A 21,688-nucleotide genomic window follows, 5' to 3' on the forward strand; every position below is an offset into this window, starting at 1 on the left:
GGGTGAACTTGTCAGTAACAACATTTTGAACAAAATAAAATCACACAATAATTCAGCAGGGATAGTTAGGAGAGCTAACAATAACTTGTGCCTAGCCATGCACTGCTTGTGATCTTACATATGACATCACTTATGACATCATTGATGACATCAGTGATATCACAGTCTGCAGCCAGGCCCTGTGGTCAAACCCTCCCAATGGCAGCCAACACCTCACTGCACACAGCCTTTGACTGTTGGTGCATAGGCTATAGGGTCATCACTCAGGGCCTTTTCTGTTTTTTATTAAAGGGAAGTGGAGCAGTGCGGCCCTCCTTCCCAAGTCTGTTTAGGCCCTGGGTGCCCATCCCCCGGGCTGTACATATAAGTTAAAATGCTAGTGGCCCACCCTCCCAGGACCATGCAAGGCCCTCGGGGGGGGGGGGGGCTTTTTTTTAATGAAAGGGGAAGGGAGTCATGTGGTACTCCTCTCCGAGTCTTTTTGGGCCCTGGGGACCCTATCCCCGAGGGCCGCATTTATACTTTAAAAGGGGAGGGCGCCTCACAGCCACCTTATTGCAGAACCGTGTAATGCCCAGGGGACACCATCCCCCGGGAACGTTTGTTTTTTAATTAAAGGGGAGGGGGCAACTCAGCCCCTCACTCCAACCCTTGATAGGCCATTGAGGACCTCATCTCCCTGGGCCATTTCTTAAGATAAAGGGAATGGGGCCGGATGGCCCCTCCTCAAGCCATAATGGGCCCGGGGACCCCATCCCTTAGGGCCACTTATACTAAATTATTAAAAATAAAGTGGGGCCATGTGCTCCCCCTCCCCAGGGTTCTTTAGACCCTGGGGACCCCATTCCCCAGGACAGTACATATGTCTAAAAAAGGGGAGGGGTCATGTGGTCCCCCTCCCTGAGCCTCTTTAGACCCTGGCGATCCCATGCTCCAGGGCCGTGTATTTTTGTAAGGGGAGCGGGGTCACGCGCCCCCCTCTCTGAGCCATTATCCACCTTGGAGATCCTATTCCCCGGGGCCACTTATTTAAATAATGGGAGGTGGTAGTGTGGGCCCCGTCCCCGAGCCTTGTTAGGCCCTGGGGACCCCATCCCCCAGGGCCACTCTTTTAGATTGAGGGGAGGGGGCAAGTGTAGCCCCCCTCCCTGGGCTGATGTCAGCCCTGGGGACCCCATGGGGCCTTGCGTGCTTTTTGGAGGAAGAGGGAAACACAATCCCCCACTTCTCCGGGCTGATTTCAGCCTCAGGGACCTCATTCCCAGGGGCCCTCAAACTTCACCCCCCACCCATACACAATATGTTCAACCCCAGGGGTGGGCTCCCTGAGGCCTCTGATGGCTCGGGGAGTGGGAGCAGGCAGCCCTCCCCTTTATGAATACAGCCCCAGGGCTTATAGCGAATTAATGCGTCCTATCCACCAATTGAGGTTGGTTATTTTCAACCCCACAAGAGTTTAGCTGTGTAGCAGCATGTTTGGCTGATTTTCTTCTCATTTAGGTCCCAGAGGGTCCCTCGGGTCACCCCATGCGGCTCTGGAGGTCAGTGTATCCCTACGCCTTCCCCTCATACATATTTTTGTTAACTTCAGGACAAGATACTAAGGGGCTCATTAGGATGGCGGGCGGAGACACATCCGTGGTTCTGGCTGTAGCGGAAAATTTCTTTTTCCGCACTCCAGCAGCGGTCCTCGCTCCCGCCATATTACAATAGGCAAACATAGCCCATTTTCGGTAAGCTGCGGCAGAGGCAGCCAATAGAGACACACCACCGTGCGGAATGACGTCCCGTCCAATGTACAAATCACAATGCCGCAAACAGCCCATCACACCGCAGTTGAGAATCCCCCACCCAGAGACAGCAGAAGCACGAAAGCGGAGCGCAAAACCAGACTCCCGGTCCCTCCACCCGGTCCTGAACGCAATGAATCCAGCTCTACAAGCCTTTCCACTTCTGTACCTCATCCACTACCAGCAAATAATGCAACGTCACAGACAACGCTGCAAGTACGCAAATACACAACTCCGCACACAACCACAACACACACACTCCTGTGCTGACATACAGTTCCTGTCCACATCAGACACTCTGGTTGGGACAGGAACATATCCCCCAGTGTACCCACACATGTCCTACCTGTCAGAAACTCACCCCTCCGCATCCGGGTCACCCATTGAAGGAGAGTAGGATCTGCCTCTTATGTTGCCCCCACTTTTTTTCTGATGTTTACACTGGTTTCTGGCTATAGTCTGGCTGGGACCCTGCTAATCAAGGCCCCATCCTCTCTGTTCTCTCTAAAGAACTTGGAGTGCATATTATGTGCACTAGTGATTGGATACTGTGGTACCTTATGAGCCCCTAGTATATGGTACCTTAGGTGCCAAGGGCATAGGTACTTCACAGGCCTACCAGGGGCTGAAGCATGTATTATGCCACCCCTGGGAAGCAGACTAAATATGATACCACAGGCCTGCTACTGCAGCCTGGGTGAGGTAGTGTTAGCACTCCTCACTGAGATATAGGTTCACTATATCTCTCCATGAACACACATTTAAACCTATCAGTCACCCCTAAGGCAGGCCCTATCAATCCTGAGGGCAGGGTGCTCGGTTTCCATGTGAGGGGGTGCCTCTGCCTGAGCAGGGCCCCTCTGCAGCTCTCAGAGTCTATTCTCTGGGGCTGTTTGTGAATGCGGTCAAACCATATACTCTTAAGTGCTTTATAACCTCGCAGTAAATGCTAACTATGGGATGGCTGCATCAAAACATGTAGTGTTTGGTGTCAAACGATTTGGAATCATACCCCCACACCAGTAACTGGTGTGGGAGTATGATCGCACCCTTCTAGAGGGATAGACATGTACCGACTGTGGAAACACGGTAGAATCCTGCAGAGCCCTGGCATCACAAAATGGATGCCACCAGTCACAGACACTGGGCTGCCCTCCTGCTGATGACCGAAACTCGCAGTGGAGGAGGCCCAACAATAGGCATCCTGTCACAGGGAGGTGTGATTGCTGGAGCAGAGTTTTCTATTGAAAATTTATTGAGATTTAAACTCCAGTTTATGTTTATATGTCATAATTAAAATTACTGATACATTAATTATTAATTATTAATTATGTTGAAGTTTCTGACTAACCAACATTACTAATGAAAGAATTACACGCGGGAATGCATTTATGTTGCTTTATTGATACGTGATTTAAGTCAGTGAGCGAATTAATTAAATATGTGTGGCTAAAGTGCTATTTGTTTCGTGTTTGTGCTTTAAAATAACGTGCTTTAAATGCTTCTTTATGTTGCAGATGGCTAGATAATTACATACACATAAGGGTATTAGTGGGAATTAACACTGTTTAATCATTACGATGTAGTAACGTTGTTTTGTATTTCTTTTAATTAAGATGGTCCATTTTGGCCTAATCCAAGATGGCCGATATTTACAGCCTGCATTTGAGTTGCCGAAAAATGAAGAGAGGCCTCGCTGAATATGGTTAGAAACCACCTGACCTCGGCCTCTGACTGTATTAAAAGTTTCCGTAAGGACAGCAGCTCCAGGCATGCTGCCAGTTGCCCTTGGAGGAGAATAAAGCCACAATGAACTCTGATAAACTTGCGGTGGCTTCACTATGATTCCGAGGAAGTGCATTCATGGATGTAACGTTTTCTAGTTTGAGCTTCCTTCTTCCGTGTTTTTATTTTTGTGATTTTCGAGAGCGGAGATTTTCTAAATGTTGCAAGTCAACATCCTTTCCTGCTCGCTCTGCTCAGCGGCTCAACGGACGTCTCCCAAGATGGCCACCAGAGACAAAAGAGCCCAAATGTAGCCCAAATATCACCCAGATGTAGCCCATGTATAGCCCAATGACAGAATGTCCCAGAGTGTTCTAACGAACAACTAGAGCGCTAACAAGCTGGCGGTTTCCCATACAATCGTGCTCAGTGTGAGCGCCGTCTTCTGGTGAATTTCAATGTCGTGGTATAACCTTCGCCATTGTAGCACAAGCGCCATCGGAACTGTTCTGCTTAATGCGAGTTCTGCGAAAATAACAGGCGGCAAAAATACAATGATAATAACAGAATCCGATCATGGTTCAGTGAAACATTGACATCAGTCGTGCAGACCACAAATCCATCACCCGCACCAGGATGGCCGAGTGGTTAAGGTGTTGGACTTAAGATCCAATGGACATGTGTCCGCGTGGGTTCGAACCCCACTCCTGGTAGATGGATTTTTTTTTCTCCCATGGCACCGTTTATTTAAATATAAATGTATGCATTTTTCCCAATTGTACATTATTAATAATAAGATAGAAGCTACATATTAAATCTGCATAGTAATTAACAGGAATTCTTCTACAAAATACAAAGTAAATCAGTTATTTGTGCTCGTCAAATGTCTAATTTGGAAGTTTCCATGTTTTGGGGAACAGGTCGTCCGCCTGATTACTTTTCAGTTGGTTTAACGGATGGTTAAACATGACTTAGTTTTTCTGTTTCTACTTTGTTTATAAGGAAATACAATCTTGATTGTGTGATTGCTCTAAGGAAGTACAAAAGCTCTCTACCAGGAGTGGGGTTCGAACCCACGCGGACACATGTCCATTGGATCTTAAGTCCAACGCCTTAACCACTCGGCCATCCTGGTGCTGTGTTTATCCTCCCACCTACATGGGAATCTTCTAATGGATTGATGTAGTTGAGTGTATGATATCTATATATATTTGATGGAAATAAGCACAGGCTGTTAAAGTAATATTATTGTTCGGTGCTATAAAAATATATTGTTCTTTTTTCTAAAAAAAACCTTAACATTTTTCTGAAAATAGCAAAGGTTAAAGTACAGTTGGGTGAACTTGTCAGTAACAACATTTTGAACAAAATAAAATCACACAATAATTCAGCAGGGATAGTTAGGAGAGCTAACAATAACTTGTGCCTAGCCATGCACTGCTTGTGATCTTACATATGACATCACTTATGACATCATTGATGACATCAGTGATATCACAGTCTGCAGCCAGGCCCTGTGGTCAAACCCTCCCAATGGCAGCCAACACCTCACTGCACACAGCCTTTGACTGTTGGTGCATAGGCTATAGGGTATTCACTCAGGGCCTTTTCTGTTTTTTATTAAAGGGAAGTGGAGCAGTGCGGCCCTCCTTCCCAAGTCTGTTTAGGCCCTGGGTGCCCATCCCCCGGGCTGTACATATAAGTTAAAATGCTCGTGGCCCACCCTCCCAGGACCATGCAAGGCCCTCGGGGGGGGGGTGGGGGGCTTTTTTTTAATGAAAGGGGAAGGGAGTCATGTGGTACTCCTCTCCGAGTCTCTTTGGGCCCTGGGGACCCTATCCCCGAGGGCCGCATTTATACTTTAAAAGGGGAGGGCGCCTCACAGCCACCTTATTGCAGAACCGTGTAATGCCCAGGGGACACCATCCCCCGGGAACGTTTGTTTTTTAATTAAAGGGGAGGGGGCAACTCAGCCCCTCACTCCAACCCTTGATAGGCCATTGAGGACCTCATCTCCCTGGGCCATTTCTTAAGATAAAGGGAATGGGGCCGGATGGCCCCTCCTCAAGCCATAATGGGCCCGGGGACCCCATCCCTTAGGGCCACTTATACTAAATTATTAAAAATAAAGTGGGGCCACGTGCTCCCCCTCCCCAGGGTTCTTTAGACCCTGGGGACCCCATTCCCCAGGACAGTACATATGTCTAAAAAAGGGGAGGGGTCATGTGGTCCCCCTCCCTGAGCCTCTTTAGACCCTGGCGATCCCATGCTCCAGGGCCGTGTATTTTTGTAAGGGGAGCGGGGTCACGCGCCCCCCTCTCTGAGCCATTATCCACCTTGGAGATCCTATTCCCCGGGGCCACTTATTTAAATAATGGGAGGTGGTAGTGTGGGCCCCGTCCCCGAGCCTTGTTAGGCCCTGGGGACCCCATCCCCCAGGGCCACTCTTTTAGATTGAGGGGAGGGGGCAAGTGTAGCCCCCCTCCCTGGGCTGATGTCAGCCCTGGGGACCCCATGGGGCCTTGCGTGCTTTTTGGAGGAAGAGGGAAACACAATCCCCCACTTCTCCGGGCCGATTTCAGCCTCAGGGACCTCATTCCCAGGGGCCCTCAAACTTCACCCCCCACCCATACACAATATGTTCAACCCCAGGGGTGGGCTCCCTGAGGGCTCTGATGGCTCGGGGAGTGGGAGCAGGCAGCCCTCCCCTTTATGAATACAGCCCCAGGGCTTATAGTGAATTAATGCGTCCTGTCCACCAATTGAGGTTGGTTATTTTCAACCCCACAAGAGTTTAGCTGTGTAGCAGCATGTTTGGCTGATTTTCTTCTCACTTAGGTCCCAGAGGGTCCCTCGGGTCACCCCATGCGGCTCTGGAGGTCAGTGTATCCCTACGCCTTCCCCTCATACATATTTTTGTTAACTTCAGGACAAGATACTAAGGGGCTCATTAGGATGGCGGGCGGAGACACATCCGTGGTTCTGGCTGTAGCGGAAAATTTCTTTTTCCGCACTCCAGCAGCGGTCCTCGCTCCCGCCATATTACAATGGGCAAACATAGCCCATTTTCGGTAAGCTGCGGCAGAGGCAGCCAATAGAGACACACCACCGTGCGGAATGACGTCCCGTCCAATGTACAAATCACAATGCCGCAAACAGCCCATCACACCGCAGTTGAGAATCCCCCACCCAGAGACAGCAGAAGCACGAAAGCGGAGCGCAAAACCAGACTCCCAGTCCCTCCACCCGGTCCTGAACGCAATGAATCCAGCTCTACAAGCCTTTCCGCTTCTGTACCTCATCCACTACCAGCAAATAATGCAACGTCACAGACAACGCTGCAAGTACGCAAATACACAACTCCGCACACAACCACAACACACAAACTCCTGTGCTGACATACAGTTCCTGTCCACATCAGACACTCTGGTTGGGACAGGAACATATCCCCCAGTGTACCCACACATGTCCTACCTGTCAGAAACTCACCCCTCCGCATCCGGGTCACCCATTGAAGGAGAGTAGGATCTGCCTCTTATGTTGCCCCCACTTTTTTTCTGATGTTTACACTGGTTTCTGGCTATAGTCTGGCTGGGACCCTGCTAATCAAGGCCCCATCCTCTCTGTTCTCTCTAAAGAACTTGGAGTGCATATTATGTGCACTAGTGATTGGATACTGTGGTACCTTATGAGCCCCTAGTATATGGTACCTTAGGTGCCAAGGGCATAGGTACTTCACAGGCCTACCAGGGGCTAAAGCATGTATTATGCCACCCCTGGGAAGCAGACTAAATATGATACCACAGGCCTGCTACTGCAGCCTGGGTGAGGTAGTGTTAGCACTCCTCACTGAGATATAGGTTCACTATATCTCTCCATGAACACACATTTAAACCTATCAGTCACCCCTAAGGCAGGCCCTATCAATCCTGAGGGCAGGGTGCTCGGTTTCCATGTGAGGGGGTGCCTCTGCCTGAGCAGGGCCCCTCTGCAGCTCTCAGAGTCTATTCTCTGGGGCTGTTTGTGAATGCGGTCAAACCATATACTCTTAAGTGCTTTATAACCTCGCAGTAAATGCTAACTATGGGATGGCTGCATCAAAACATGTAGTGTTTGGTGTCAAACGATTTGGAATCATACCCCCACACCAGTAACTGGTGTGGGAGTATGATCGCACCCTTCTAGAGGGATAGAAATGTACCGACTGTGGAAACACGGTAGAATCCTGCAGAGCCCTGGCATCACAAAATGGATGCCACCAGTCACAGACACTGGGCTGCCCTCCTGCTGATGACCGAAACTCGCAGTGGAGGAGGCCCAACAATAGGCATCCTGTCACAGGGAGGTGTGATTGCTGGAGCAGAGTTTTCTATTGAAAATTTATTGAGATTTAAACTCCAGTTTATGTTTATATGTCATAATTAAAATTACTGATACATTAATTATTAATTATTAATTATGTTGAAGTTTCTGACTAACCAACATTACTAATGAAAGAATTACACGCGGGAATGCATTTATGTTGCTTTATTGATACGTGAACTAAGTCAGTGAGCGAATTAATTAAATATGTGTGGCTAAAGTGCTATTTGTTTCGTGTTTGTGCTTTAAAATAACGTGCTTTAAATGCTTCTTTATGTTGCAGATGGCTAGATAATTACATACACATAAGGGTATTAGTGGGAATTAACACTGTTTAATCATTATGATGTAGTAACGTTGTTTTGTATTTCTTTTAGTTAAGATGGTCCATTTTGGCCTAATCCAAGATGGCCGATATTTACAGCCTGCATTTGAGTTGCCGAAAAATGAAGAGAGGCCTCGCTGAATATGGTTAGAAACCACCTGACCTCGGCCTCTGACTGTATTAAAAGTTTCCGTAAGGACAGCAGCTCCAGGCATGCTGCCAGTTGCCCTTGGAGGAGAATAAAGCCACAATGAACTCTGATAAACTTGCGGTGGCTTCACTATGATTCCGAGGAAGTGCATTCATGGATGTAACATTTTCTAGTTTGAGCTTCCTTCTTCCGTGTTTTTATTTTTGTGATTTTCGAGAGCGGAGATTTTCTAAATGTTGCAAGTCAACATCCTTTCCTGCTCGCTCTGCTCAGCGGCTCAACGGACGTCTCCCAAGATGGCCACCAGAAACAAAAGAGCCCAAATGTAGCCCAAATATCACCCAGATGTAGCCCATGTATAGCCCAATGACAGAATGTCCCAGAGTGTTCTAACGAACAACTAGAGCGCTAACAAGCTGGCGGTTTCCCATACAATCGTGCTCAGTGTGAGCGCCGTCTTCTGGTGAATTTCAATGTCGTGGTATAACCTTCGCCATTGTAGCACAAGCGCCATCGGAACTGTTCTGCTTAATGCGAGTTCTGCGAAAATAACAGGCGGCAAAAATACAATGATAATAACAGAATCCAATCATGGTTCAGTGAAACATTGACATCAGTCGTGCAGACCACAAATCCATCACCTGCACCAGGATGGCCGAGTGGTTAAGGCGTTGGACTTAAGATCCAATGGACATGTGTCCGCGTGGGTTCGAACCCCACTCCTGGTAGATGGATTTTTTTTTCTCCCATGGCACCGTTTATTTAAATATAAATGTATGCATTTTTCCCAATTGTACATTATTAATAATAAGATAGAAGCTACATATTAAATCTGCATAGTAATTAACAGGAATTCTTCTACAAAATACAAAGTAAATCAGTTATTTGTGCTCGTCAAATGTCTAATTTGGAAGTTTCCATGTTTTGGGGAACAGGTCGTCCGCCTGATTACTTTTCAGTTGGTTTAACGGATGGTTAAACATGACTTAGTTTTTCTGTTTCTACTTTGTTTATAAGGAAATACAATCTTGATTGTGTGATTGCTCTAAGGAAGTACAAAAGCTCTCTACCAGGAGTGGGGTTCGAACCCACGCGGACACATGTCCATTGGATCTTAAGTCCAACGCCTTAACCACTCGGCCATCCTGGTGCTGTGTTTATCCTCCCACCTACATGGGAATCTTTTAATGGATTGATGTAGTTGAGTGTATGATATCTATATATATTTGATGGAAATAAGCACAGGCTGTTAAAGTAATATTATTGTTCGGTGCTATAAAAATATATTGTTCTTTTTTCTAAAAAAAACCTTAACATTTTTCTGAAAATAGCAAAGGTTAAAGTACAGTTGGGTGAACTTGTCAGTAACAACATTTTGAACAAAATAAAATCACACAATAATTCAGCAGGGATAGTTAGGAGAGCTAACAATAACTTGTGCCTAGCCATGCACTGCTTGTGATCTTACATATGACATCACTTATGACATCATTGATGACATCAGTGATATCACAGTCTGCAGCCAGGCCCTGTGGTCAAACCCTCCCAATGGCAGCCAACACCTCACTGCACACAGCCTTTGACCGTTGGTGCATAGGCTATAGGGTCATCACTCAGGGCCTTTTCTGTTTTTTATTAAAGGGAAGTGGAGCAGTGCGGCCCTCCTTCCCAAGTCTGTTTAGGCCCTGGGTGCCCATCCCCCGGGCTGTACATATAAGTTAAAATGCTCGTGGCCCACCCTCCCAGGACCATGCAAGGCCTTCGGGGGGGGGGGGGGGGGGGGGGGGGCTTTTTTTTAATGAAAGGGGAAGGGAGTCATGTGGTACTCCTCTCCGAGTCTTTTTGGGCCCTGGGGACCCTATCCCCGAGGGCCGCATTTATACTTTAAAAGGGGAGGGCGCCTCACAGCCACCTTATTGCAGAACCGTGTAATGCCCAGGGGACACCATCCCCCGTGAACGTTTGTTTTTTAATTAAAGGGGAGGGGGCAACTCAGCCCCTCACTCCAACCCTTGATAGGCCATTGAGGACCTCATCTCCCTGGGCCATTTCTTAAGATAAAGGGAATGGGGCCGGATGGCCCCTCCTCAAGCCATAATGGGCCCGGGGACCCCATCCCTTAGGGCCACTTATACTAAATTATTAAAAATAAAGTGGGGCCATGTGCTCCCCCTCCCCAGGGTTCTTTAGACCCTGGGGACCCCATTCCCCAGGACAGTACATATGTCTAAAAAGGGGGAGGGGTCATGTGGTCCCCATCCCGGAGCCTCTTTAGACCCTGGCAATCCCATGCTCCAGGGCCGTGTATTTTTGTAAGGGGAGCGGGGTCACGCGCCCCCCTCTCTGAGCCATTATCCACCTTGGAGATCCTATTCCCCGGGGCCACTTATTTAAATAATGGGAGGTGGTAGTGTGGGCCCCGTCCCCGAGCCTTGTTAGGCCCTGGGGACCCCATCCCCCAGGGCCACTCTTTTAGATTGAGGGGAGGGGGCAAGTGTAGCCCCCCTCCCTGGGCTGATGTCAGCCCTGGGGACCCCATGGGGCTTTCGTGCTTTTTGGAGGAAGAGGGAAACACAATCCCCCACTTCTCCGGGCTGATTTCAGCCTCAGGGACCTCATTCCCAGGGGCCCTCAAACTTCACCCCCCACCCATACACAATATGTTCAACCCCAGGGGTGGGCTCCCTGAGGCCTCTGATGGCTCGGGGAGTGGGAGCAGGCAGCCCTCCCCTTTATGAATACAGCCCCAGGGCTTATAGCGAATTAATGCGTCCTATCCACCAATTGAGGTTGGTTATTTTCAACCCCACAAGAGTTTAGCTGTGTAGCAGCATGTTTGGCTGATTTTCTTCTCATTTAGGTCCCAGAGGGTCCCTCGGGTCACCCCATGCGGCTCTGGAGGTCAGTGTATCCCTACGCCTTCCCCTCATACATATTCTTGTTAACTTCAGGACAAGATACTAAGGGGCTCATTAGGATGGCGGGCGGAGACACATCCGTGGTTCTGGCTGTAGCGGAAAATTTCTTTTTCCGCACTCCAGCAGCGGTCCTCGCTCCCGCCATATTACAATAGGCAAACATAGCCCATTTTCGGTAAGCTGCGGCAGAGGCAGCCAATAGAGACACACCACCGTGCGGAATGACGTCCCGTCCAATGTACAAATCACAATGCCGCAAACAGCCCATCACACCGCAGTTGAGAATCCCCCACCCAGAGACAGCAGAAGCACGAAAGCGGAGCGCAAAACCAGACTCCCGGTCCCTCCACCCGGTCCTGAACGCAATGAACCCAGCTCTACAAGCCTTTCCACTTCTGTACCTCATCCACTACCAGCAAATAATGCAACGTCACAGACAACGCTGCAAGTACGCAAATACACAATTCCGCACACAACCACAACACACAAACTCCTGTGCTGACATACAGTTCCTGTCCACATCAGACACTCTGGTTGGGACAGGAACATATCCCCCAGTGTACCCACACATGTCCTACCTGTCAGAAACTCACCCCTCCGCATCCGGGTCACCCATTGAAGGAGAGTAGGATCTGCCTCTTATGTTGCCCCCACTTTTTTTCTGATGTTTACACTGGTTTCTGGCTATAGTCTGGCTGGGACCCTGCTAATCAAGGCCCCATCCTCTCTGTTCTCTCTAAAGAACTTGGAGTGCATATTATGTGCACTAGTGATTGGATACTGTGGTACCTTATGAGCCCCTAGTATATGGTACCTTAGGTGCCAAGGGCATAGGTACTTCACAGGCCTACCAGGGGCTGAAGCATGTATTATGCCACCCCTGGGAAGCAGACTAAATATGATACCACAGGCCTGCTACTGCAGCCTGGGTGAGGTAGTGTTAGCACTCCTCACTGAGATATAGGTTCACTATATCTCTCCATGAACACACATTTAAACCTATCAGTCACCCCTAAGGCAGGCCCTATCAATCCTGAGGGCAGGGTGCTCGGTTTCCATGTGAGGGGGTGCCTCTGCCTGAGCAGGGCCCCTCTGCAGCTCTCAGAGTCTATTCTCTGGGGCTGTTTGTGAATGCGGTCAAACCATATACTCTTAAGTGCTTTATAACCTCGCAGTAAATGCTAACTATGGGATGGCTGCATCAAAACATGTAGTGTTTGGTGTCAAACGATTTGGAATCATACCCCCACACCAGTAACTGGTGTGGGAGTATGATCGCACCCTTCTAGAGGGATAGACATGTACCGACTGTGGAAACATGGTAGAATCCTGCAGAGCCCTGGCATCACAAAATGGATGCCACCAGTCACAGACACTGGGCTGCCCTCCTGCTGATGACCGAAACTCGCAGTGGAGGAGGCCCAACAATAGGCATCCTGTCACAGGGAGGTGTGATTGCTGGAGCAGAGTTTTCTATTGAAAATTTATTGAGATTTAAACTCCAGTTTATGTTTATATGTCATAATTAAAATTACTGATAAATTAATTATTAATTATTAATTATGTTGAAGTTTCTGACTAACCAACATTACTAATGAAAGAATTACACGCGGGAATGCATTCATGTTGCTTTATTGATACGTGAACTAAGTCAGTGAGCGAATTAATTAAATATGTGTGGCTAAAGTGCTATTTGTTTCGTGTTTGTGCTTTAAAATAACGTGCTTTAAATGCTTCTTTATGTTGCAGATGGCTAGATAATTACATACACATAAGGGTATTAGTGGGAATTAACACTGTTTAATCATTACGATGTAGTAACGTTGTTTTGTATTTCTTTTAATTAAGATGGTCCATTTTGGCCTAATCCAAGATGGCCGATATTTACAGCCTGCATTTGAGTTGCCGAAAAATGAAGAGAGGCCTCGCTGAATATGGTTAGAAACCACCTGACCTCGGCCTCTGACTGTATTAAAAGTTTCCGTAAGGACAGCAGCTCCAGGCATGCTGCCAGTTGCCCTTGGAGGAGAATAAAGCCACAATGAACTCTGATAAACTTGCGGTGGCTTCACTATGATTCCGAGGAAGTGCATTCATGGATGTAACGTTTTCTAGTTTGAGCTTCCTTCTTCCGTGTTTTTATTTTTGTGATTTTCGAGAGCGGAGATTTTCTAAATGTTGCAAGTCAACATCCTTTCCTGCTCGCTCTGCTCAGCGGCTCAACGGACGTCTCCCAAGATGGCCACCAGAGACAAAAGAGCCCAAATGTAGCCCAAATATCACCCAGATGTAGCCCATGTATAGCCCAATGACAGAATGTCCCAGAGTGTTCTAACGAACAACTAGAGCGCTAACAAGCTGGCGGTTTCCCATACAATCGTGCTCAGTGTGAGCGCCGTCTTCTGGTGAATTTCAATGTCGTGGTATAACCTTCGCCATTGTAGCACAAGCGCCATCGGAACTGTTCTGCTTAATGCGAGTTCTGCGAAAATAACAGGCGGCAAAAATACAATGATAATAACAGAATCCAATCATGGTTCAGTGAAACATTGACATCAGTCGTGCAGACCACAAATCCATCACCCGCACCAGGATGGCCGAGTGGTTAAGGCGTTGGACTTAAGATCCAATGGACATGTGTCCGCGTGGGTTCGAACCCCACTCCTGGTAGATGGATTTTTTTTTCTCCCATGGCACCGTTTATTTAAATATAAATGTATGCATTTTTCCCAATTGTACATTATTAATAATAAGATAGAAGCTACATATTAAATCTGCATAGTAATTAACAGGAATTCTTCTACAAAATACAAAGTAAATCAGTTATTTGTGCTCGTCAAATGTCTAATTTGGAAGTTTCCATGTTTTGGGGAACAGGTCGTCCGCCTGATTACTTTTCAGTTGGTTTAACGGATGGTTAAACATGACTTAGTTTTTCTGTTTCTACTTTGTTTATAAGGAAATACAATCTTGATTGTGTGATTGCTCTAAGGAAGTACAAAAGCTCTCTACCAGGAGTGGGGTTCGAACCCACGCGGACACATGTCCATTGGATCTTAAGTCCAACGCCTTAACCACTCGGCCATCCTGGTGCTGTGTTTATCCTCCCACCTACATGGGAATCTTCTAATGGATTGATGTAGTTGAGTGTATGATATCTATATATATTTGATGGAAATAAGCACAGGCTGTTAAAGTAATATTATTGTTCGGTGCTATAAAAATATATTGTTCTTTTTTCTAAAAAAAACCTTAACATTTTTCTGAAAATAGCAAAGGTTAAAGTACAGTTGGGTGAACTTGTCAGTAACAACATTTTGAACAAAATAAAATCACACAATAATTCAGCAGGGATAGTTAGGAGAGCTAACAATAACTTGTGCCTAGCCATGCACTGCTTGTGATCTTACATATGACATCACTTATGACATCATTGATGACATCAGTGATATCACAGTCTGCAGCCAGGCCCTGTGGTCAAACCCTCCCAATGGCAGCCAACACCTCACTGCACACAGCCTTTGACCGTTGGTGCATAGGCTATAGGGTCATCACTCAGGGCCTTTTCTGTTTTTTATTAAAGGGAAGTGGAGCAGTGCGGCCCTCCTTCCCAAGTCTGTTTAGGCCCTGGGTGCCCATCCCCCGGGCTGTACATATAAGTTAAAATGCTCGTGGCCCACCCTCCCAGGACCATGCAAGGCCCTCGGGGGGGGTGGGGGGCTTTTTTTTAATGAAAGGGGAAGGGAGTCATGTGGTACTCCTCTCCGAGTCTTTTCGGGCCCTCGGGACCCTATCCCCGAGGGCCGCATTTATACTTTAAAAGGGGAGGGCGCCTCACAGCCACCTTATTGCAGAACCGTGTAATGCCCAGGGGACACCATCCCCGGGGAACGTTTGTTTTTTAATTAAAGGGGAGGGGGCAACTCAGCCCCTCACTCCAACCCTTGATAGGCCATTGAGGACCTCATCTCCCTGGGCCATTTCTTAAGATAAAGGGAATGGGGCCGGATGGCCCCTCCTCAAGCCATAATGGGCCCGGGGACCCCATCCCTTAGGGCCACTTATACTAAATTATTAAAAATAAAGTGGGGCCATGTGCTCCCCCTCCCCAGGGTTCTTTAGACCCTGGGGACCCCATTCCCCAGGACAGTACATATGTCTAAAAAAGGGGAGGGGTCATGTGGTCCCCCTCCCTGAGCCTCTTTAGACCCTGGCGATCCCATGCTCCAGGGCCGTGTATTTTTGTAAGGGGAGCGGGGTCACGCGCCCCCCTCTCTGAGCCATTATGCACCTTGGAGATCCTATTCCCCGGGGCCACTTATTTAAATAATGGGAGGTGGTAGTGTGGGCCCCGTCCCCGAGCCTTGTTAGGCCCTGGGGACCCCATCCCCCAGGGCCACTCTTTTAGATTGAGGGGAGGGGGCAAGTGTAGCCCCCCTCCCTGGGCTGATGTCAGCCCTGGGGACCCCATGGGGCCTTGCGTGCTTTTTGGAGGAAGAGGGAAACACAATCCCCCACTTCTCCGGGCTGATTTCAGCCTCAGGGACCTCATTCCCAGGGGCCCTCAAACTTCACCCCCCACCCATACACAATATGTTCAACCCCAGGGGTGGGCTCCCTGAGGCCTCTGATGGCTCGGGGAGTGGGAGCAGGCAGCCCTCCCCTTTATGAATACAGCCCCAGGGCTTATAGCGAATTAATGCGTCCTATCCACCAATTGAGGTTGGTTATTTTCAACCCCACAAGAGTTTAGCTGTGTAGCAGCATGTTTGGCTGATTTTCTTCTCATTTAGGTCCCAGAGGGTCCCTCGGGTCACCCCATGCGGCTCTGGAGGTCAGTGTATCCCTACGCCTTCCCCTCATACATATTTTTGTTAACTTCAGGACAAGATACTAAGGGGCTCATTAGGATGGCGGGCGGAGACACATCCGTGGTTCTGGCTGTAGCGGAAAATTTCTTTTTCCGCACTCCAGCAGCGGTCCTCGCTCCCGCCATATTACAATAGGCAAACATAGCCCATTTTCGGTAAGCTGCGGCAGAGGCAGCCAATAGAGACACACCACCGTGCGGAATGACGTCCCGTCCAATGTACAAATCACAATGCCGCAAACAGCCCATCACACCGCAGTTGAGAATCCCCCACACAGAGACAGCAGAAGCACGAAAGCGGAGCGCAAAACCAGACTCCCGGTCCCTCCACCCGGTCCTGAACGCAATGAATCCAGCTCTACAAGCCTTTCCACTTCTGTACCTCATCCACTACCAGCAAATAATGCAACGTCACAGACAACGCTGCAAGTACGCAAATACACAACTCCGCACACAACCACAACACACAAACTCCTGTGCTGACATACAGTTCCTGTCCACATCAGACACTCTGGTTGGGACAGGAACATATCCCCCAGTGTACCCACACATGTCCTACCTGTCAGGAACACACCCCTCCGCATCCGGGTCACCCATTGAAGGAGAGTAGGATCTGACTCTTATGTTGCCCCCACTTTTTTTCTGATGTTTACACTGGTTTCTGGCTATAGTCTGGCTGGGACCCTGCTAATCAAGGCCCCATCCTCTCTGTTCTCTCTAAAGAACTTGGAGTGCATATTATGTGCACTAGTGATTGGATACTGTGGTACCTTATGAGCCCCTAGTATATGGTACCTTAGGTGCCAAGGGCATAGGTACTTCACAGGCCTACCAGGGGCTGAAGCATGTATTATGCCACCCCTGGGAAGCAGACTAAATATGATACCACAGGCCTGCTACTGCAGCCTGGGTGAGGTAGTGTTAGCACTCCTCACTGAGATATAGGTTCACTATATCTCTCCATGAACACACATTTAAACCTATCAGTCACCCCTAAGGCAGGCCCTATCAATCCTGAGGGCAGGGTGCTCGGTTTCCATGTGAGGGGGTGCCTCTGCCTGAGCAGGGCCCCTCTGCAGCTCTCAGAGTCTATTCTCTGGGGCTGTTTGTGAATGCGGTCAAACCATATACTCTTAAGTGCTTTATAACCTCGCAGTAAATGCTAACTATGGGATGGCTGCATCAAAACATGTAGTGTTTGGTGTCAAACGATTTGGAATCATACCCCCACACCAGTAACTGGTGTGGGAGTATGATCGCACCCTTCTAGAGGGATAGACATGTACCGACTGTGGAAACACGGTAGAATCCTGCAGAGCCCTGGCATCACAAAATGGATGCCACCAGTCACAGACACTGGGCTGCCCTCCTGCTGATGACCGAAACTCGCAGTGGAGGAGGCCCAACAATAGGCATCCTGTCACAGGGAGGTGTGATTGCTGGAGCAGAGTTTTCTATTGAAAATTTATTGAGATTTAAACTCCAGTTTATGTTTATATGTCATAATTAAAATTACTGATAAATTAATTATTAATTATTAATTATGTTGAAGTTTCTGACTAACCAACATTACTAATGAAAGAATTACACGCGGGAATGCATTTATGTTGCTTTATTGATACGTGAACTAAGTCAGTGAGCGAATTAATTAAATATGTGTGGCTAAAGTGCTATTTGTTTCGTGTTTGTGCTTTAAAATAACGTGCTTTAAATGCTTCTTTATGTTGCAGATGGCTAGATAATTACATACACATAAGGGTATTAGTGGGAATTAACACTGTTTAATCATTACGATGTAGTAACGTTGTTTTGTATTTCTTTTAATTAAGATGGTCCATTTTGGCCTAATCCAAGATGGCCGATATTTACAGCCTGCATTTGAGTTGCCGAAAAATGAAGAGAGGCCTCGCTGAATATGGTTAGAAACCACCTGACCTCGGCCTCTGACTGTATTAAAAGTTTCCGTAAGGACAGCAGCTCCAGGCATGCTGCCAGTTGCCCTTGGAGGAGAATAAAGCCACAATGAACTCTGATAAACTTGCGGTGGCTTCACTATGATTCCGAGGAAGTGCATTCATGGATGTAACGTTTTCTAGTTTGAGCTTCCTTCTTCCGTGTTTTTATTTTTGTGATTTTCGAGAGCGGAGATTTTCTAAATGTTGCAAGTCAACATCCTTTCCTGCTCGCTCTGCTCAGCGGCTCAACAGACGTCTCCCAAGATGGCCACCAGAGACAAAAGAGCCCAAATGTAGCCCAAATATCACCCAGATGTAGCCCATGTATAGCCCAATGACAGAATGTCCCAGAGTGTTCTAACGAACAACTAGAGCGCTAACAAGCTGGCGGTTTCCCATACAATCGTGCTCAGTGTGAGCGCCGTCTTCTGGTGAATTTCAATGTCGTGGTATAACCTTCGCCATTGTAGCACAAGCGCCATCGGAACTGTTCTGCTTAATGCGAGTTCTGCGAAAATAACAGGCGGCAAAAATACAATGATAATAACAGAATCCAATCATGGTTCAGTGAAACATTGACATCAGTCGTGCAGACCACAAATCCATCACCTGCACCAGGCTGGCCGAGTGGTTAAGGCGTTGGACTTAAGATCCAATGGACATGTGTCCGCGTGGGTTCGAACCCCACTCCTGGTAGATGGATTTTTTTTTCTCCCATGGCACCGTTTATTTAAATATAAATGTATGCATTTTTCCCAATTGTACATTATTAATAATAAGATAGAAGCTACATATTAAATCTGCATAGTAATTAACAGGAATTCTTCTACAAAATACAAAGTAAATCAGTTATTTGTGCTCGTCAAATGTCTAATTTGGAAGTTTCCATGTTTTGGGGAACAGGTCGTCCGCCTGATTACAGTTGGTTTAACGGATGGTTAAACATGACTTAGTTTTTCTGTTTCTACTTTGTTTATAAGGAAATACAATCTTGATTGTGTGATTGCTCTAAGGAAGTACAAAAGCTCTCTACCAGGAGTGGGGTTCGAACCCACGCGGACACATGTCCATTGGATCTTAAGTCCAACGCCTTAACCACTCGGCCATCCTGGTGCTGTGTTTATCCTCCCACCTACATGGGAATCTTTTAATGGATTGATGTAGTTGAGTGTATGATATCTATATATATTTGATGGAAATAAGCACAGGCTGTTAAAGTAATATTATTGTTCGGTGCTATAAAAATATATTGTTCTTTTTTCTAAAAAAAACCTTAACATTTTTCTGAAAATAGCAAAGGTTAAAGTACAGTTGGGTGAACTTGTCAGTAACAACATTTTGAACAAAATAAAATCACACAATAATTCAGCAGGGATAGTTAGGAGAGCTAACAATAACTTGTGCCTAGCCATGCACTGCTTGTGATCTTACATATGACATCACTTATGACATCATTGATGACATCAGTGATATCACAGTCTGCAGCCAGGCCCTGTGGTCAAACCCTCCCAATGGCAGCCAACACCTCACTGCACACAGCCTTTGACCGTTGGTGCATAGGCTATAGGGTATTCACTCAGGGCCTTTTCTGTTTTTTATTAAAGGGAAGTGGAGCAGTGCGGCCCTCCTTCCCAAGTCTGTTTAGGCCCTGGGTGCCCATCCCCCGGGCTGTACATATAAGTTAAAATGCTCGTGGCCCACCCTCCCAGGACCATGCAAGGCCCTCGGGGGGGGGGTGGGGGGCTTTTTTTTAATGAAAGGGGAAGGGAGTCATGTGGTACTCCTCTCCGAGTCTCTTTGGGCCCTGGGGACCCTATCCCCGAGGGCCGCATTTATACTTTAAAAGGGGAGGGCGCCTCACAGCCACCTTATTGCAGAACCGTGTAATGCCCAGGGGACACCATCCCCCGGGAACGTTTGTTTTTTAATTAAAGGGGAGGGGGCAACTCAGCCCCTCACTCCAACCCATTGAGGACCTCATCTCCCTGGGCCATTTCTTAAGATAAAGGGAATGGGGCCGGATGGCCCCTCCTCAAGCCATAATGGGCCCGGGGACCCCATCCCTTAGGGCCACTTATACTAAATTATTAAAAATAAAGTGGGGCCATGTGCTCCCCCTCCCCAGGGTTCTTTAGACCCTGGGGACCCCATTCCCCAGGACAGTACATATGTCTAAAAAAGGGGAGGGGTCATGTGGTCCCCCTCCCTGAGCCTCTTTAGACCCTGGCGATCCCATGCTCCAGGGCCGTGTATTTTTGTAAGGGGAGCGGGGTCACGCGCCCCCCTCTCTGAGCCATTATCCACCTTGGAGATCCTATTCCCCGGGGCCACTTATTTAAATAATGGGAGGTGGTAGTGTGGGCCCCGTCCCCGAGCCTTGTTAGGCCCTGGGGACCCCATCCCCCAGGGCCACTCTTTTAGATTGAGGGGAGGGGGCAAGTGTAGCCCCCCTCCCTGGGCTGATGTCAGCCCTGGGGACCCCATGGGGCCTTGCGTGCTTTTTGGAGGAAGAGGGAAACACAATCCCCCACTTCTCCGGGCCGATTTCAGCCTCAGGGACCTCATTCCCAGGGGCCCTCAAACTTCACCCCCCACCCATACACAATATGTTCAACCCCAGGGGTGGGCTCCCTGAGGCCTCTGATGGCTCGGGGAGTGGGAGCAGGCAGCCCTCCCCTTTATGAATACAGCCCCAGGGCTTATAGTGAATTAATGCGTCCTGTCCACCAATTGAGGTTGGTTATTTTCAACCCCACAAGAGTTTAGCTGTGTAGCAGCATGTTTGGCTGATTTTCTTCTCACTTAGGTCCCAGAGGGTCCCTCGGGTCACCCCATGCGGCTCTGGAGGTCAGTGTATCCCTACGCCTTCCCCTCATACATATTTTTGTTAACTTCAGGACAAGATACTAAGGGGCTCATTAGGATGGCGGGCGGAGACACATCCGTGGTTCTGGCTGTAGCGGAAAATTTCTTTTTCCGCACTCCAGCAGCGGTCCTCGCTCCCGCCATATTACAATGGGCAAACATAGCCCATTTTCGGTAAGCTGCGGCAGAGGCAGCCAATAGAGACACACCACCGTGCGGAATGACGTCCCGTCCAATGTACAAATCACAATGCCGCAAACAGCCCATCACACCGCAGTTGAGAATCCCCCACCCAGAGACAGCAGAAGCACGAAAGCGGAGCGCAAAACCAGACTCCCGGTCCCTCCACCCGGTCCTGAACGCAATGAATCCAGCTCTACAAGCCTTTCCGCTTCTGTACCTCATCCACTACCAGCAAATAATGCAACGTCACAGACAACGCTGCAAGTACGCAAATACACAACTCCGCACACAACCACAACACACAAACTCCTGTGCTGACATACAGTTCCTGTCCACATCAGACACTCTGGTTGGGACAGGAACATATCCCCCAGTGTACCCACACATGTCCTACCTGTCAGAAACTCACCCCTCCGCATCCGGGTCACCCATTGAAGGAGAGTAGGATCTGCCTCTTATGTTGCCCCCACTTTTTTTCTGATGTTTACACTGGTTTCTGGCTATAGTCTGGCTGGGACCCTGCTAATCAAGGCCCCATCCTCTC

At 48.1% G+C, this 21,688-nt stretch overlaps 7 non-coding genes across 7 annotated transcripts; 3 read left to right on the forward strand and 4 right to left on the reverse strand.

The window, feature by feature from the left end:
- The first annotated feature begins 4,145 nt into the window (after positions 1-4,145).
- Positions 4,146-4,228, forward strand: TRNAL-UAA (transfer RNA leucine (anticodon UAA)). Its single transcript has one exon. It is a non-coding gene; the product is annotated as a tRNA-Leu (tRNA).
- Positions 4,229-4,567: 339 nt separating this feature from the next.
- TRNAL-UAA (transfer RNA leucine (anticodon UAA)) lies at positions 4,568-4,650 on the reverse strand. Its single transcript has one exon. It is a non-coding gene; the product is annotated as a tRNA-Leu (tRNA).
- A 4,348-nt stretch (positions 4,651-8,998) lies between these two features.
- Positions 8,999-9,081, forward strand: TRNAL-UAA (transfer RNA leucine (anticodon UAA)). The gene has a single exon. It is a non-coding gene; the product is annotated as a tRNA-Leu (tRNA).
- A 339-nt stretch (positions 9,082-9,420) lies between these two features.
- Positions 9,421-9,503, reverse strand: TRNAL-UAA (transfer RNA leucine (anticodon UAA)). The gene has a single exon. It is a non-coding gene; the product is annotated as a tRNA-Leu (tRNA).
- A 4,355-nt stretch (positions 9,504-13,858) lies between these two features.
- TRNAL-UAA (transfer RNA leucine (anticodon UAA)) lies at positions 13,859-13,941 on the forward strand. The gene has a single exon. It is a non-coding gene; the product is annotated as a tRNA-Leu (tRNA).
- Positions 13,942-14,280: 339 nt separating this feature from the next.
- Positions 14,281-14,363, reverse strand: TRNAL-UAA (transfer RNA leucine (anticodon UAA)). The gene has a single exon. It is a non-coding gene; the product is annotated as a tRNA-Leu (tRNA).
- A 4,763-nt stretch (positions 14,364-19,126) lies between these two features.
- Positions 19,127-19,209, reverse strand: TRNAL-UAA (transfer RNA leucine (anticodon UAA)). Its single transcript has one exon. It is a non-coding gene; the product is annotated as a tRNA-Leu (tRNA).
- Positions 19,210-21,688: the final 2,479 nt, after the last annotated feature.

The sequence above is a fragment of the Triturus cristatus genome, chromosome 6 (assembly GCF_964204655.1).
Source record: "Triturus cristatus chromosome 6, aTriCri1.1, whole genome shotgun sequence".
Taxonomy (NCBI): Eukaryota; Metazoa; Chordata; class Amphibia; order Caudata; family Salamandridae; genus Triturus; species Triturus cristatus.